General features: G+C 44.4%; 1 long non-coding RNA gene across 1 annotated transcript; it reads right to left on the bottom strand.

The window, feature by feature from the left end:
* Positions 1–3,052: 3,052 nt before the first annotated feature.
* LOC141059008 (uncharacterized) lies at positions 3,053–5,772 on the bottom strand. Its single transcript, XR_012222368.1, has 3 exons — positions 5,681–5,772; positions 5,428–5,580; positions 3,053–3,202 (listed from the first exon to the last, which is right to left on the bottom strand). It is a non-coding gene; the product is annotated as an uncharacterized lncRNA (long non-coding RNA).
* Positions 5,773–6,339: the final 567 nt, after the last annotated feature.

Raw genomic sequence — 6,339 nt, 5'->3', positions numbered from 1 at the left:
CAGGGATGCGTCATTTTGCTGATGGGCAAACTGGGTGATCATTGTGGAGGCCAAGTCATACCTTGGCACGGTGCATGTGCTCTCGGTGCCGAGGATTGCTGGCCTTGATATATAACCATCAAAAGTGCATATCTTTATGAATCTAAGAGTACCAATACATGACAATTTGACCACAAGGTGTATGATGCCCTCCTTTATGTTTAATACAGTGTGTATCTGTTACGCGTTGAGTTCCCCCCACTGCGCAGGGGGAATCTCAAGCCATGTCCTCTGTGGTCTCCCATTCTTCTGCAGCCACAGAGGTTCCTGTTCAGTAGAGACATCGGTCCCAGCATCTTGCCCAGGCTAATGCTAGGCGTCTGCTTGCTCCTCCAGGCTCAGCTATTGTATCATGCATGAGTCAGCGGCGAGCAGACGCTCCTGGAACTAAGTCCTGCTTTTCTCCTACTGAGCATGCCCGTGGGACGACCTCTCATTGGAGGTCAGAGGTCACATGCTCAGGTCCTATTGCTGCTCCGATTGGACCACCAGGAAGGTCCCGGAAGGCTGCAACTATAAAAGGCTTGCATGGCCACCCGGCCATGCGCTAATATAGAAAAAGATTAGACCATGTGGAGTGAGTGTTGTATGCATGTATGAATGTCTCTGGTGAATGACTCATTATGAAACCCCTACCCTTGGTACGCATGTGTTGTGTAGCCTAGCCTGCTAGTGCCCAGGCTGAGGTCCAGGTAGAGGCAGAGTCAGAGACTAGCATCAGCACCCACCGGTGCCTTTGTCTGTACAAAACGGTGCACATAGTCTGTACTCCTCTGTGGTCAGTGTTCATTAGAGGCGTCCGCAGGTGCAACGCCGCACGCTCAGTAGGTCTAGAGGGACTCAGACCTCGTGTCCTTGGGGCTGAGTTCTGTGACCATTTACTGAGCACTCTCTTGCCGAGTGCTGTGTGTCTTAACAGGCTCCGGCATTTATGTTCCGCGGTACTGCAGCTCTGTGATGTAACAGATTCTGCTCATGTTCACACCGGGTGACGTTAACGTGCATGCGACCTTTTGTATACCGCTATATTCATCCGCCATTACTAAGCAGCAGTTTACCACCTCTGCACGGTGGATCCCGGGCTGCGAACGCACCTTACTATTATTTTATTATTTGGTGCGTTCCGCCAGCCCTAACAGTATCTGAGTCCCAAATTTTGGCAGATATTGCTTCCTTCAAAAATTCAACTGAAATTTCCTGTTTTTCAAATAAAAAAATACATTTTGGCTTACTAAAATTATATTTTTTAAACTTTGCCTTATATACAAGTCATTATACAGGAAAAAATGTTTTTTTAACATTTTTTCCTGTAAAATGCAATTTCTTGTTGGTTTGGAATGTTTTATTGTCACTCCTTAGAATGGAGTAAAAGTGTGACGCCCTTGTTCTCAGCAGCAATCAGGGAGGGAGACATGCTTCCAGAGGTCTTCCCTATGCTGTTTTCCTTCCATTCAGCACTTTTTGCACCCATTTAAACATTTTATCTGCCCCTCAGACCTCTTTATAGGGTTTGCCAGAAAAAAAGCTTGGTTTTACCATTGACTCCCATTATACTCGTTACTCGAATTGAGCATGTGAGTATTAGGAATTGATCGGTTTGAGCAATGAGCACCCAAGCATTTTACGTGAAAAAGAAAACTTCAAAAGAACATCCTATTACATTAAAGAGTAAAATACCTTGATAATGCCTCATAAAGTCAAATATAATGGAGACGATTCTCAATATCATGAGAAAAAGGAGGACATAGAATCCATTTCCATTGCAAAACATGTATGAATTTATTTATCAAAAAGAAGGACACGTATAAGAGATACAGGATATTACAAAATCCAATAAAATGGGTAATCACATAAGGCCCGATACTAAAAAGACAAACAAGTGGGCAGCCTGTGATGGGAATGGATATCCAAAGTCAATACCACAAAAGTTGATGATGTAAGATAATTAAGCAATGTAATGTAGTTATTCTACCAGCCAAAGAAGTACATGGTGGAATATATTAGTGCAGAGGTCACCAAAAACAAAAAATTATTTTCCCCCTTGGGCAATATTATATCATACGTGTAGCCCGGATGGATAATGCTGGTGATACCAATAATGACTGCACTAGATGTAAATAAGCTGACATGTTCCACCACTGGATCTGTGCAAGGCTCAGCTACATACCATGTGGTAGAGATTGATGTGGCATGTAAGTAAGAACAATGTGGGAAAAGACAAAGTGTGCTTGAATAAGCTAGATAGACATACCCATCATGTCCAGATGTATGACAGGCGCCGACTTGTGTACCCCTACGCGCGTTTCGCGGTATGCAGGACCGCTTCCTCGGGGGGCGTGGCTATTATTGTGAACATCCCAGTTATATGACTGGCTGGGAGAAGTCACCTGACTGCCGTGAGCCTATCATGGAATGAGCCCCACACATGCGCACTTGTATCTATGACGCCACCCGTCAGTCAGCTGGCGTCATCCAAAAGCGGCCGGCGTCTGACCGCTACCCGGGTAACCGCCAGGACAGGCGGGCATAGTAAACAGATGCCACGTGAGGGCGGCCGGCGCTAGACCGCCACTCAGGCAGCGTCCGTCCAATATGTTATTTGCATGTGTGGCGCGCGTGAACTCAGCCATAACAGGGTCACGGCACAACGGATGACTTAGACCCGTATAAATAAGAAAAGGGGAGGGTGGGGGGGAAGGAATGGGAAAGGGGAGAGGGGAAGGGAGGGGAAAGGGGAGGGGAGGGATAGGGAGGGGAGGGAAAAGAAATGTAAATGAATGAGAGGAGATGTTAAGCTAATCAACCATGCGTGTGCTGTCTATAAGTGGTGTCTACTGAGGGGATAGCCAACAAACAAAAAGCAGAATGGCACATATAACAATGCAACCAATGAATGCGTGTGCATCCATCAGAACAGAAAGAGAGAGAAAAATAAATACAATAAGAGGCAAAAATGGGAGGTAATAAAATATCACCATGATACATATTCTTCCATTCGCACCAAGTCCTCTGTTTTTATACTTTCTGTAGATGATGTGCCGAAACATAAGCATATATTGTCGTGAGTTCAGTGATGAGCTTGCCACGTAGATCACCATACCGCATGTTGATTGCGTGATAGTAAAACTCCCAATGCAGGACATCAACGGAAGAATTGTATTATCTATAGCCAGACAAATAGCAAATTAAAAATGAGTGCAACAATCCAAAAGACACTCATGACATAAAAAACAACATATAAAGAATTAAAAAAGGGAGAGAGAGAGAGATACCTATCTAGAGATGGCAGGCAGAAAAAATAATAATAATACTATAGATCACAAAAATGGCGCGAAGCTGAGTGATTCATTCAGCCCTTGTGGTGTCATAGTCCCAAGAACCATGATCCATTTGCATTCCTTCTGTGCAAGGAGGCGTTTGATGTCACCGCCTCTGATACCACTTTTTACGTTTTGAATGCCTCTCACTAGAAAAGATTTAGGGTCGCTATTATGTACAAGCTTGTAATGTTTAGGTATCGTTTTAAGCTGTGTCAAATCAGTTATTGTTTTAGACGCCAAGATGTCACGGACATGTTCACGGACACGTAGTTTAAGTTGGCGGCTCGTAAGGCCTATATACACTTTCGGGCATCCACACGTGGCGTAATAGATGACCTGTGCAGTATTACAAGTTATGTGTTGTCTGTTCTTGTTCCATCTACAGATTGAAAAGACGATGTCCGCACAATATTTTTACATGCGATACAGTTACCGCAAGGGTAACATCCCAGAGGAGGACCACGAGAATCAAAAGGATTTTTGATGTATGGGACATAATGTGAGCGTACCAACATATCCCCTAAATTGGGGCTTCTACGATATGTCATAAGCGGATGCTCAGAGATTATATTCGTCAATGAGACCTCCGTCCTTAGAATATTCCAATGTTTGGTAAGTATGTCCTTCATTTGGTTCCATCCCCCATTAAAAGTGGAGATAAATCTGACACAGCCCTGCTCTTGTTTTTTCTTGTTGATGTTTGGTTGTAATAGGGCCAGCCGATTTGTTTTTCTTGCTCTGTCAAAGCCCTTCTTGACACAGCGTCGACTGTAGCCCCGTTTGAGAAAACGATCTCTAAGTTCCCCGGCTTGATCCAAAAATGTTGCCTCCGAAGAGCAGATGCGCCTAATGCGCAAAAATTGACCAACGGGGATGGCCCTGATGGTTGCCCATGGGTGGCAGGATCCAGCATGGAGAAGTGAATTCACTGAGGTGGGCTTCCTGTAAACATCAGTCTGTAGGTTGGACATATTGTCCACCCGGATCTTGATGTCCAGGAAATCCACCTCAGAATTACTGCAAGTATAGGTCAATTTGATGTTGTAACCATTGTTATTTAAACTCTCCATGAATTCTTGAAGATCTCGTTTTGAACCCTGCCACACCATGAGCAAATCATCAATGTAGCGCAGCCAGCACTGCACATGTTCAACGGCCTGCCCCCCCTCCCCCGCAAAAACCTCCCGCTCCCAGTACCCCAGGAAGAGGCCAGCGAAAGAGGGGGCACAGGCCGCGCCCATGGCAGTGCCGCACTGCTGCAAATAAAAAACGTCTTTAAAGACGAAAAAGTTGTGTGTAAGAACATATTCAAGTAACTCTAGGACCAGATCACATGTGGGGCCATCCCAATTACTACTTCTGAGAAAAAATCGACAAGCATCTATGCCATCTTGGTGGCGGATGCATGTGTACAGCGACTCAATGTCTGCGGTGACAAGAAACATATCTGATTCCAAGGACATCCCGTCGATCCGAGCCAGGACGTCCGTCGTGTCTCTGACATAGGAAGGAAGTGCCTCAACTAATGGTTTTAAATAGTGATCAATGAATTGGCATATAGGTTCACATAACCCTCCCATGCCCGACACGATAGGACGTCCCGGCGGATCGAGGGGGTCCTTGTGAATCTTGGGCACAAAATAAATGGTAGGGATCCTTGGGAATTTGGTCAGGAGGCCCTCAAAAATTTGTTTGGGGATAATACCCTGTTCAAGGGCCCTAAACAGAATCTCCTCCAAGGCATCTGAAAAGGCCTTCAAGGGACTACAATCCAGTTTACGGTAAGTTACTCTATCTCGCAGTTGTTTATTGGCCTCTTTTTCATACATTTCCTGAGGCCAAACCACTATGTTCCCCCCCTTGTCCGCAGGCTTTATAACCACATCTGGAAAAGATTTTAATTCATCAATGGCCACACGTTGTTGTGCCGTGAGGTTATCGGGATTACGTCTCGTAGAGATCCTGCCAAAATCCTCAATAACCAACCTTGTAAAGATCTCCACTGCTGGACATAGGGACAAGGGAGGGAACCTAGTGGATTTTGGACGTATGGTTTGAGGAAACATACCTGTAGAGTTAGGCTGTTGTTCCCCCAAAAGCTCCTCCAATATAACGAGGGCCTCCTCCTCCAACTGACTAGTTGTCGGTGGATCCTGTTTCTTACTGTTGTGAAATTTTTTGAGAATCAATTTTCGAGAAAACAGGTACAGGTCTTTTACAGCTGTAAACAAATCAAAAGAATTTGTGGGAGAAAAAGTGAGACCTTTAGATAATAAATCAACTTGAATCGGAGTCAACACATGATTGGACAGGTTGATTACCTGAAGCGTCTGACTTTTAGATTTGTCAATTTTCTTAGGTGGATGAGATTTTGTTTTATTAGCTTGTGCTTCCCGATTGGTACCAAAACGTGTTACCAACGAATTAGAGTTGGATTTAACTGATCCTTCACTTGAAGCATATGAAGTAGCTGAAAATGATCTCCCCCGTTTGGGATTTCTTGATGATTTAAATCTATGATTCCATCTGTACACTGTATCAGATTGATAGTCACTAGTGTCTCTTGAGAATTTCTTTGTTTTTATCTCACAAATTTCCTTCTCCCATTTGTTAAAGTCAAGATCCAGTTCACGATTGAATAAAACCAATTCGTCACTGGACATGTCTTTTTTGATCAAATTTTGTAACTCCTCAATCTCCTGATCAAGGTCAGCTATAGTTTTGTCATTCAGTCGGATAAGGAGTTCCATAAACCCCCTGGAGCATACATTGGCCAACTCCTCCCATTGCCCCTTAATTTCTAAATCATCAATGGGAAAAGAAGGGAACACCTGAACCCTGAGTCCACGTGGGATGAGGCCCTTTTCGATGTATTTCTGAAGGAATGCACGATTCCACCAGGTCTTGGTTCGCCGATTTAACAGTGATCTGATTTTTCTGCCTGCCTCCCTAAGGTCTCTACTACTCGTAGCCACAATAG

The sequence above is a fragment of the Dendrobates tinctorius genome, unplaced genomic scaffold, assembly GCF_039654945.1.
Source record: "Dendrobates tinctorius isolate UK_male_01 unplaced genomic scaffold, ASM3965494v1 ptg000223l, whole genome shotgun sequence".
NCBI lineage: Eukaryota > Metazoa > Chordata > Amphibia > Anura > Dendrobatidae > Dendrobates > Dendrobates tinctorius.
The sequence above is the reverse complement of the archived record's forward strand: the minus strand, read 5'-3'. Positions and strand labels throughout refer to the sequence as shown.